Source organism: Papaver somniferum, chromosome 1, assembly GCF_003573695.1.
Source record: "Papaver somniferum cultivar HN1 chromosome 1, ASM357369v1, whole genome shotgun sequence".
In the NCBI taxonomy this organism is placed as follows: Eukaryota; Viridiplantae; Streptophyta; class Magnoliopsida; order Ranunculales; family Papaveraceae; genus Papaver; species Papaver somniferum.
The window spans coordinates 209,134,623-209,147,134 of NC_039358.1; the positions used below are offsets into that span (position 1 = coordinate 209,134,623).

The window sequence follows — 12,512 nt, forward strand, 5'->3', positions numbered from 1 at the left end:
TGTTGGACGTATAAAACCCGTAATGTCAAGAGTGTTAGCCTTAACATATGATCCCGGTTTAATAGCTTCTTTTGACACCCAAACAAGAATATCATGAAGTTTTTCATTCCTTATACGAAAACGACATCTCCTTTCCAGGTAACCTTTGTTTCCAAAATAATGACAAATATAAGGAACGTTCTTACCCGGATTCACGTGTGATGGTTTTGGAGGTTGATATACTTTGCTCTTTTGAACCTTAACTGCCGGAGAAGGTATTTCACTTTTTCCATCAGTGGAAATCTTTTGTTGAGAAGAATCACTAGACTTGACAAATTTTACCTCTTTGCTAGTACTTGGAGCATCCATTCCCTTATAGCCCAATCCTCGTGTATCACGATGATTTTTACTTGCTCCTAGAATAGTGGTTAATTTGCTTGAACTAGTATTGAACTTTTTCATGTCATCTTCCAACGTCTTGATTTTATCAATAGCAGCATCTAAATCAGCCTCAAGGCGTTTTTCTCGAGTGAGATAAGCGCTTTCTCTGTCGTCAAAACTTGTTTGCTGGGAGTTAAACCTTGCTTCAGATTCTGCAAATTTCTCTTCCAACAAAAAGTACTTTTGATAAAGATTATCACATTCAAGTGACTTCATATGTAGGTTTTCCTCAGAATCCTTGAGGATCGATTTGGTAGAACGATTCGAAAAATAAACACCTGCGTAACATCTTCTTAATTTCTTGTTTTCTCGACAGAGAGGAGTCAGAAAAGGTGAGACATGAGAAGTTGTGATCCTCTTCATCTTCCACGAATCCAAAAACTTAACATACTCTGAAACTTCCTCATCAACATCTCTATCAATATCTGAATCACCTTCATCAGAAAGTTCATCCAACTGTTCTTCTCGGAGAGTTTCCCAATCAATAGTTTTTACATCAAGAGAATGTTTGGATATTGACTTAGATGTGACAGTTCTCCCAGGTGAATCCAAGCTTTTAGAATCATCTGGTGATTTCTGAACTGGTACGTTATTAGAGATAGACTCGTCCATAGTCAGATCGCTACAAACACATACTTATAAGGTCTTTAACGTGTTTGCCTGCTCTGATACCAATTGAAAAAGCGGGGGTCTAACAACACTACCCAATATTTCACTTAGCAATCTGTATGGACTAACTCCGAAATACTTTGCTAGAGAATCAACTAGACAGTCAGACTCAATCTAGATAAAAGTATCTCTAGGAGTTAATATCTCTCTCTTGATTTGATTTCTACTCAAGCTAAAATCAATAGCGAGTCTTTATCAAATACAAGGAATAACTTGGACGGTACCAAAAACCAATGTCCAAGGATCAATCAATATCAATCGACAATCAAAGGTTGGATTTCCAATTGATGATCACGAATGCACAACCTGTATTATTTCTATTATATAAAAAATGCGGAAAAGAAATAACACAGACACCAGAAGTTTTGTTAACGAGGAAACCGCAAATGCAGAAAAACCTCGGGACCTAGTCCAGATTGAATACACACTGTAGTAAGCCGCTACATACACTAGACTACTGCAAACTAACTTCGGACTGATCTATAGTTGAACCCCTACCAATCTCCCACTGATACAAGGTATAATTGTACTCCTACGCCTCTGATCCCAGCAGGACATTGCGTACTTGATTCCCTTAGATGAACTCACTCACAACTAAGAGTTGCTGTAACCCGAAATCACAAACTTGATAATTAACGAATCTGTCTCACACAGAAAAGTCTATCGAAAGAATAAATCTATCTCCCACAGATAAACCCTAGGTTTTGTTATGTCTTTAGATATAAAACCAAGGTAACATGAACCAATTGATAATCCGGACTTATATTCCCGAAGAGAATCCTAGATTAATCAATCACCTCTCTACAATCCTTCCTGACTACAGTGAGAAGAAGATGTTTGTGACTTCTTTATCTTGCCTATCGGAGAACTCTCACGATCTCAAGCCAATCAATCGATTGTACTCGTACGATAAAAGATGCAAGATCAGTGAGACGAAGATGTTTGTGACTTCTTTATCTTGCTTATGGGAGAACTCTCACGATCTCAAGCCAATCAATCGATTGTACTCGTACGATAAAAGATGCAAGATCAGATCACACAACTACGATAAAAGTAGTATCGGTCTGGCTTCACAATCCCAATGAAGTCTTTAAGTCGTTAACTCGAGTTTAGAGAAGAAACTCAAAAGTTAATGGAGATCGACTCTAGCGAGCGCACTAGTAGCACACAGACGTGTGGGGATTAGGTTTGCTCAATGCTAGATGTCTCCTATATATAGCCTTCAAATCAGGGTTTTTCCTTAGGTACAAACTCTATCCACCGTTAGATGAAACCTGATTTATATTCAAGCCAATATCTCTCACCCGTTAGATCGAAAGACATAGCTTGTCACACACACTTGGGTACACGTTTACTGGGTTTGAGAAAACCATTCCCAAACGAGTACACGTATGTTGGTTCAACATGATAACCCAAAAGGTCAACCATATGAGCATCTCATATTAATCATGTTCTTCTTCACCATAACTAGTTCAATTGACTCAAATGAACTAGTTAAGAGTTGTTCAATTGCTATGAGATCTTATGTAACTACACAAGACACAATTGAAACAAAGATGATTCGATTCGATTAGAATCGGCTTATGAACATTATAGCCGCGGTTTGTATAAAGCATTCCTTAATAATTAATGTTTCATGTTCAGAACATATCTTTAGATCATAACCTCTTAAGTTCACAAACAAGTTCGCGGACTTAAGTTAATCGGTTGAGTTTTCCAAACTCAGTAGAAATTCTCGAGTCGAGAACTTCCACCAGTTTGCGGACTGGGTTCGCGGACATAACACACAAACGAGTTTTGGAAATCCCAGCAGATAAACCTGATCAAAGCGAAACGCTTTACCAACACATGATTTCGAGTAGAAGATAAGCGATGAATACTCAGCTCGAAATATCAAGTGTATATGATCTAGTCTATATAGCGTACGACTTTTGTCTCATAAGAAGTAGGAGAAGAATAGATAAACTTTCGAGTGATAGATAAGTTCAAGTCTTCACATACCTTTTTGTTGATGAAGTTCCACGGTTCCTTGGTCTAGATCTTCGTCGTTGTCGTTGAATCACCATGAAGTCCTTGAGCTCAACTACACTTTTCATATCCTAGTCCGAGACTTAGCTAATAGGCTAGAAATCAAGACTTTATAGTTTTGATCATTAACATTGACAAACATGCTTGATATAGCAACGCATGCGAGGTTGACCGAGCTATGCTCTAACAGAATAATTTCGGTTTCCTTTAACCAAAATTTTTATATATATTCCTTGATTTTCTCTCATCTTATAAATCTTCTTCCTGTCCGAAAGAAGACTATCACATTTCAATGGAGAAATCAGGAAAAGAAAAATCATCTCTTGATGATCTAGCACTCTGTGCGTCAGTTATGACTGAAACTCATGATGTTCCTCTTCATGATAATCCTCAAGACTCTCCAAAAAAAAATACACTACACCAAAAGATCCTATTGGGGACGGATATAAGCGTTGCAATGAATTTCACCAACGCGTATATCCCTTGTAATTATGGCTTAGCAAATTTGTGTGCAACGCGAAAATCCGTTGGGAAAATTAATTTGTGCAACCCATAAAAACGTTGGTCAACAAGTTTACCAACGTATTTTGAGCAACGGATTCTTTAATATTTGCAACGCTTAGAATAATTTAGGCGACGTATTACTCTAATTTGAGCAACACAATATACGTCGCAAACCCATTTACAGGTGAAAAAAATAAATTCCGACAATAATTCCAAATGAAAAATAAATAAATTCCGACGATAATTCCGGCCGATTTCTGCACCTGAATATATATTCTGAACCTTCGTATACCATTGCAGAACAACTAGAAGACCCAATTTTTCATATGAACATATGGTTGGTCATCACAATCTATCAAGATAGATAATGAGAACCAAAAAAATTTAATAAATAAATAAAAATCTGAATATTTTAAATTCCTGTATTCAAACCTTTATTACAAGACTAGGTACAGAATCAACCAGACAAAAAATATAAATCAACATGGGAAAGCATGGGTTTACGACTTGCATTGATATAATAATCTTGCCTGATAGCAAAATTAGTTGTGGATTAAGAAGATTGTGTCTACTTAACCATTAAACATTGTAGTAAACAAGGTGTTGGCAAGTTATTACACGGAACAGATAAGACATGAGAGAATAAGCGACTAAGTTCTTACTCATTGCCCGATTTTACTCGAATGGATGAAGATGGATAATCATCACGATTTGTTTTAGAACCCACGCCATTAGTTTGAATCTCACAATCCCTGCTCAAGCTCCTACGACGTCAATATACAGGACTCCTTCTATAGGGACTACGACTCCTGAACATACACAAGTTAATTAGAAACATGATGAAGGAAAAGAACTTGCTAAACATTATTTCTGCAAACATGATATAGTACAGTGTTTCTTCAGCATTAAGCTCTGAAAAATTCAGTGTTTAAGCACCAGGAATTGATAGAAAGCTTAGCATACCCAATGATGTAAACTGAGGCCAATTCGCACTCACCCTGCAATTCCTGAGAAACTTTCCTGCTATCATTGCTGGATCCAGATTTAGATATTGAATCCGCTGAAGGAGCATTGCTGGATGTGTTATTGGGCAGGTCACCCTGCAATTCCTGTGAAACTTGGGCTGAGGATGGTATCTCAGAAGTGCTGTGCGCATCCTGAGAAAGATTTTCTGTTGCGACATTCTACAATAATGCACAAACAAGTTATACAAAATTTCAATATAATAATGAACATACAAGATTATTATCTACCATAAAAGTATCAACTCATGTTCTTATATTTTTGCCTACAATTCACAACAAAACAAAATTTCTGAAATGACGAGCAAACTGAATTCTAAGCAAACTAAGAGCAAATTAGACTACACACAATACAAGAGACGCATAAAGTACAAAATAATAGAACTACAAACAAGCAGCAAACCTTTCTCTGCGATGTAGGTTTATTGCACAATACTTCAATACCCAATAGAAGCAGCAGCAGGCTAACAATTAACCGGTTAAAAACCTTTTGAAATCTTCACTAAAATAATTAAAACAACGAAAGCTCAACCAACAGTTCAATACGAGTTGATGTACCAAGATCTTCTGCCTTCTTCAACTTTTCATTGATCATCTCTTGAGTTCGATGATCAGGCGGAGCAAGCATAGGCAATGGAGCCAAAGGTGGAGGAGCTGGAAGAGGTTGCTGTAAAGAAGCTCTGTCCTTATTGAAGGCATCAAGAAGAAGCATTGCCTTTTTACAAAATACCAATACGAAACAAAAACGTGAGAGGAACACGACAAGACAAATTATATTATTCTTAAGAAGTCTAGATCACCTATGTGTCTGCTCTTTTTGTTCTAAGTTCTTCCACCAATTCCATAACACGAATCTTACTATCAGCCAACCCTTCAAGATCTGGAGATTCAAATAATTCAAGCACAACATTAGTGACAGGCCACTTTTCCAGCCAGTGTAAATCGCAGGAACTTTCATGTTTGTACTGTTTGAGCATAAATGAGCAATTACCAAGTTAATCAACTTCTTTTAACTTCTCTGCAATTTTTTTTGATAACTCGAGCACCTCAGGTGACTGTAATGTTGGAAGGAAACAGAAAATTGTATCAGAAAAATTAGCCAATGTACAAGAGAAGATGGATATGTATGTCCTTAGTGATCTAGAGGTGTTTACCTGGGTAACCTCAGACACAGAGATGGCAATAGCAGCTTTAGCATCATCTTCCTCCAAGCGCTTAAGAGCTCTTGTAATTTCCGATCACACTCAACAACAAGCCTATCTATGACATCCATCAGTTCTCTTCATAACTATGACTACCACTTGCTTTGGCTTCTTCATATCTTTGAATGACTTGAGGAAATCAATGCGTAACAAACCAAACCTCTAAAGTATCAATCATGATAATTAAGAAGTTGACAGCAAGCATAGACATGAAAACCGTGTCTAAATTACTAAATAAATATCAAGATCTGAAGGAAAATAAACATGAAACCCACCTGAGAAGTACCAGTGATCATGTTTGTCACGATGTCCAGGAGCATCAATAACTGTGCAGTAGCACTTGGTGGTCTCAAACTTCCTCAAGGCAATATCAATGGTAATACCACGCTCACGTTCAGCCTTACGCTTGTCAAGAACCCATGTGTACTTGAATGACTCTTGTTCATCTCAGCAGCCTCCTTCTCGAATCTTTCAATCACACGCTTGTCAATACCTCCAAGCTTGTAGATCAAGTGACCAGTGGTGGTCGATTTTCCAGAGTCTGACATGTCCAATACAAGAATGTTGATATGAACTTTCTCTTTACCCGTATTGAATTCTTAGAAATTAACTGCATATCAACAAAACAAACTAATTAAGTAAACAATTTGACTAAGATGAATATAGAAAATAATATTAACTAAAACTGTAGAAGAACACGAATTAAACAAACAATTGAATTCAATCAGATGAACACAACTTGCAATCACTCAGATTTTCTAAACATCACATAACAGTTTCAAACAATATTGCCTAAACATATTACAAAGCTCAGATTTGACAATATTGATATGACCCTTTCAATAACATATGAAATCATGACATACAAAAGCAAAACCAATTAAAATCATGTTATACAAAAAAAAAACCAATTCAAATCATGTTTATAACGTTATAAGAAAAGCATACTAGATCATGTGATCAAACTTACACAATCTGCATCTCGTAAGTGATACCCTAACAAAATTGCACAACAAGAGAAGAGAAAACAAGAACACAAGAACTACATATCTGAAACTACACACACAAACACCAAAAAAAAAAACCTAGATTCAGAATATAATTGGGGAAGAATGAAAACCCTAAGGTGTAGAAATCTCAATTGAAATTCAGATAAGAAATCTTAATTCCAATCTCATAGACTTACCTTATCTCTACTTCTTGAATTCAATTACCCTAAACATCACAATCAATTTCTTCTTCCAAATTTCCTCGGAACACTCAGATGCAACCCTAATTTTCTCTATCTTCAATAACACAATTCCTCATCAACAATTTAACACCAACCCTTTAATCCTACATCGATCAACAACTCGATTTACATCTCAATTCAAACAACCTTAAAAATCTAAACTGAAAATCTGAAAATCCTAACTCAATTTACAGCAGCATCAACTCCTTCTCCCGAGATAAATCAATCACAGAACCACCACCTTCCCCTTCGATTCAATAACTACATGATTTCTATAAATCATCTACACAAATTCAACTGCACTACAGAAGAAAACGATTTTTAGGGTTTGAGCTACTGAAATATTACTATATTAGGTTTGATTTCCGGAGTAATTTTGATTCATGAGATTGGGTTTTGGAGAAACGGGTTTCGATTTATCGAAACTTGGGTTTGATTCGGAGATCTCGTCTAGTAGTCGAGTTAGAAGAGAAGAAAAATGGAGGAGGAGAACTCGATGTCGTCTGAAAGAGAAAAGAAAATATAAGAAGAAAATAAGAAAAAGTAAAATAAAAAGAGGATAATAAGAATTATGTGGACATTTAAGCCCTCGATTACTTTAATAAAGTCAAGCGCGTCCTGTTTTTTTTTTTCTTTTTTTTCTCAATTTAGGATTTAGTGCAACGTATTTCCAGGTGTGCAACGTATATTAACGTTTCAAAAAGTGCAGCGTACATATCAGTTGCACACCCCCAAAATTGAAGCGTTGCAAAATACATGATATGGTGTAGTAAAAGTTGCATTAGGTATCATGAACTGATGTTAAAGGATTCGAAAGAAGTACTAGAAAACCTTCATTCTCAACTGCTGGAAATGAACATATCTACTGAAAGAGGAAGTACTCAGAGGAATTTGAATCCAGTTTTTGAAAGCAATCCTCACAAGAAACGAGGGAGCACTACCAGAGATTAAGTTATTTGCTGTAATACTTAATCTAGTATAATAGACATCAATTTTTGGTTTTCTTTAATTGATTGTATTGGTCTATTATGATTAAAACTATTATGAATAAAATTATTTATTTGGGTAATTTTTCTTGTGATAGTTTTCGGTTTACATGGCTTGTGCTTAATTGTTTTTACCTTATTGCTATGTATGTTTATGGGATGTTTGATTTCGGTTTTACTACCTTAATATTCGATCTCATATATTGTGAACCTTCATGGTTTGGGTGACTTTTTGATTTAGCGGGATTAAGTTCTAGCCCTAGTAGGTAGGCTTTATCAAAGGATTATGAGGGGTTCTAATAGAAACAGTATGTGAAAAAGTCACAATATGTTGAATCGGTTTTGGTTTAGCATAAAAGCATATGTGTTTCGATGGTTTTCAACTTTTGCTTGCAATTTTTAAAACCGGTTTTCAACCTTTCTCTGATAAAGGTTGAGGTGTGTTGTTATTCTTTTGTTCACGCATAAGGATGACAACGTGGTGATATTTCGATATCAATTCTCCCTGGATGAAGATGCAAACACATTGGAGAAGTGGATGCAAAATTTGAGGTAACGATCTTGTTAGTTAATTGTTTTCCTGTTTAAGAAAAGCCTGAGTTTATATTATATATATTTGTTGCTTTTGCTTAACAAAATTTCGGTTCAATTGATATTTATTCCATGATGTGTGTGTGGATGTGTATTTCAATTGGTTCCGGTTAAGAAAAACTATTGTTATCTTGCTTTATTGTGTGGTATCAATTTTTTAGGCTTACAAAATTTTGGTACAATTGATGTGTGTGTGTGTGATTCAATTGGTTCCGGTTAAGAAAAACTATTGTTATCTTGCTTTTGTATGGTATCAATCGTTTAGGATTACAAAATTACGGTGCAATTGCGGTGCTTATAATGTCTATGTTGTTTCAATTGCTTTCGGTTGAGGTGAATAATTATGCAAGTTGAATTCATTTTGGTTTGTATGAATTATTTATGGATTAACGAAATAATATGTGTACGGGATGAGTTTTTTAATCCAATTCGATTCCGGATAAGAAACTAAGTTAATTCTGATCTTAGTTAGACTTATTGAAGTGAGGTTTGGTTATTCAAGTCTAATCGAATTCCTAAACAAGGAAATGCTAGTTAACTAACCTAGTATTTGTCTTGTTTAAAATTGAAAGGCCTAAGTTTATGGATAATTAGAACCTGATGAGAAAAATGGAGTTTATCTTTATTTTGGTCTTATCGAATTAAGCGGTTGTTTTTGAACAATCGGTTTAGCAAAGGAACTAATATGCTTAGTTGTTTTTGGTTTGCTAAACCAAATTGGAAAAATTGTTTCGGACAATTGTTTCCTTGGTAACATACCAAAATAAAGACTACTTGTAGTTTCGGTTTTGATATTGGTTATCAGAACATGATGTGTGGAATCCTCGTTCCTAACTCTACAGGTTTGCAAGTCTATTCTGAGATTTGTAAGATTTTTTTCATGTTGTCTTTTATTTTTTCGTTTCTTTGTAATTTTTGTGACAAAAAGGGGGATAAATATATGGAGTAAACAGGTGATGCTGGCATTAGTATTCTATATTGATTGGCATCGCTAGGGAAAAGAACAATGGTACTTGAATGTTTTTATCTAACGAAAGAGTGAAAGCACAGACTAAGGGGGAGTAACATGTCATATGATTGGTATAACAAAGACGCGTGGATTGAATATATACCTATCTTCCTTAGGGGGAGTAATAGCTTTGTTATTATAATGTCAACAACGACATTTTCAAGGATTGAATGTAAGCAGTTTCACTGTGTTGTTGAATCGGGAATCAAGCAGATTGTAATGAATTATTGTAATTTGTTTATCCATATGATGTAAGAGTTTTGTCACTAAAATTGACAAAGGGGGAGACTGTTAGAGCATGGCTCGGTTGAACCCACCAAGCGTTGGTATGTCAAGTTTGGTTGCCATATTTTAGTGAACCAAAACTCATGTTAAGAGTTGCTTGATTATGTACTAGAGTTAAACTTCGTATAGGTTAGCTTGAAAGTATTAGGATATAAGACATTACAAGTATTGCGAAGACTTGAAGATGTGAAGAAGCAAGGAGCTACAACGACAACAATCATCCTTCCACTTGATGAGGTTAGTGATATTTGACTTGAACTGTTTCATTCCCTAACGTATATTTCAAGTCGTGCATATTGAAAACATAACTGCGAAGCATATTTGAACTCTAGATAGACATAGTATTAAGGAATACAATACGAGGTTTATTGCTTAACCATTAAACTTTGTAGAAAAGACATCGACATAATAATTTGAATGCTATTGTGATTATGTAAGGGTATGAGGTGAGGATTTCATCCTAGGGAACAATGTTTACATGTGTTCTAAGGAAGTAAGTTCATAAACTTGTTTGTGAAACGAAAAGGAAATGGCCAGGTGTTATTGGTTTTGTTATTCATTGCATATCTTATGAACAACCAATATGTGTGATAGAGTATAACCGCTCACAACTCGTTGTGTGCTTGGTAGAACTGTTCACAAAGGCCTGACTTATATATTGGTATAACTTTTATTAGTAAAATCAATCTTAAGTAATCACCTGTGGTATGATCGGATTTTGTATGTCTGACCTTGTAAGGGAAAGGGAACCGATCCTTGTAAGGGAAAGGGAACCGATCCTAGTAAGGGGTGCAGTACATTAAAGGGAACCGATCCTTGTATGGGGTACAACAAGGTTTATAGCAGAAAGGGGAACCGGTCCTATGGATATGTGCAACACATATAATTTAGATACCAATAGGACCAGGAAAACACTACATTTACATGTCCTTATGGTACATTTGCTTATCATCGCATTCCCTTTGGGTTGTGTAATGCAACCGCCACATTTCAACGTTGTATGATGAACATTTTTCTGACATGATAGATAATTTCCTTGAGATCTTTATGGATGATTTCTCTGTGTTTGGATCTTCTTTTGATGAGTATTTGAACCATCTCACTCTTGTGCTGATTAGATGTAAAGAAAAAAATTTGGTTTTGAATTAGGAAAAGTATCATTTTATGATGAACTCAGGCATAGTTCTAGGACATATCATCTCGGAAAAAGGAATTGAAGTAGATAAATCTAAAGTTAACCTCATCCAACACTTTCCGCAACCTCGCTCTGTGAGGGAGGTTAGATCATTTTTAGGCCATGCTGGTTTCTACTGTAGATTCATTAAATATTTCAGTAAGATCTCAAGGCCACTGTGTAATCTACTTGGTAAAGATGTTTCTTTTGTATTTGTTGATGGTTGTGTGCGTGCATGGGAAGAACTCAAAACTCTTCTAATTTCAACCCATATAGTCCGACCACCTGACTGGAAATTGCCATTTGAAATCATGTGTGACGCGTCTGATTTTGCTGTTAGTGCTGTTTTAGGACAGCGCGTCAATAGACTTCCATATGTGATATACTATGTTAGCAAGACTCTTAATGATGCTCAACTTAACTACTCAACTACTGAGAAGGAATTGCTTGTTGTTGTTTTTGCATTGGACAAGTTTAGGTCATACTTGATAGGGTCTAAGGTCATCATATACACTGATCATGCTGCTCTGAAATTCCTTCTTTCTAAGAAGGACGCTAAAGCTCGTCTTATCCGATGGATTCTGTTGTTGCAGGAATTCGATCTCGAAATTCGAGATAAGAAAGGTTCTGAAAATGTGGTTGCTGATCACTTGTCTAGATTAAATGTTGAGTCTTTTGATGATTCCTTGCATATTAGAGAGTCTTTTCCTGATGAACAATTGATGCTTGTATCTGAGTTTCCGTGGTCTGCTGACATTGTGAACTACCTTGTTACGGGAAGAATACCTTTGCATTGGTCTAGACAAGACCGTTCTAAGTTCTTGGCTGAAGTTAAACACTTCTTTTGGGATGACCCGTAGCTTTTTAAGTACTTCCCGGACCAAATCATTAGGAGATGTGTCCCCAACAGTGAACAAAAAGATGTGATATCTTTTTTTCATGACCAAGCATGTGGAGGCCATTTCAGTGCCAAGAAAATTGCTGCAAAAGTTTTGCAGAGTGGGTTTTATTGGCCATCGTTATTCAAAGACTGTCATGCCTATTGTATTGCTTGTGAACGTTGTCAGAAACTAGGAAGTATTTCCAAGAGAAACATGATGCCATTGGACCCTATTCTGATTGTTGAACTGTTTGATATTTGGGGAATTGATTTCATGGGTCTGTTTCCCAATTCTGAAGGTAAGATATACATCCTTGTTGTTGTTGATTATGTTTCTAAATGGGTAGAAGAAATTGCAACCAAAACAAATGACCACAAGGTGGTACTTTCGTTCTTAAAAGAAAGCATATTTTCTCGTTTTGGCACACCTAGAGCTGTAATCAGTGACGGTGGTTCACATTTTTCCAATAGATCTTTTGAGTCATTAGTACGCAAGTATGGCATAAATCAT

At 35.9% G+C, this 12,512-nt stretch overlaps 1 pseudogene; it reads right to left on the bottom strand.

The window, feature by feature from the left end:
- Positions 1–4,075: 4,075 nt before the first annotated feature.
- LOC113359294 lies at positions 4,076–5,963 on the bottom strand (annotated as a pseudogene).
- Between the last annotated feature and the right edge of the window lie 6,549 nt (positions 5,964–12,512).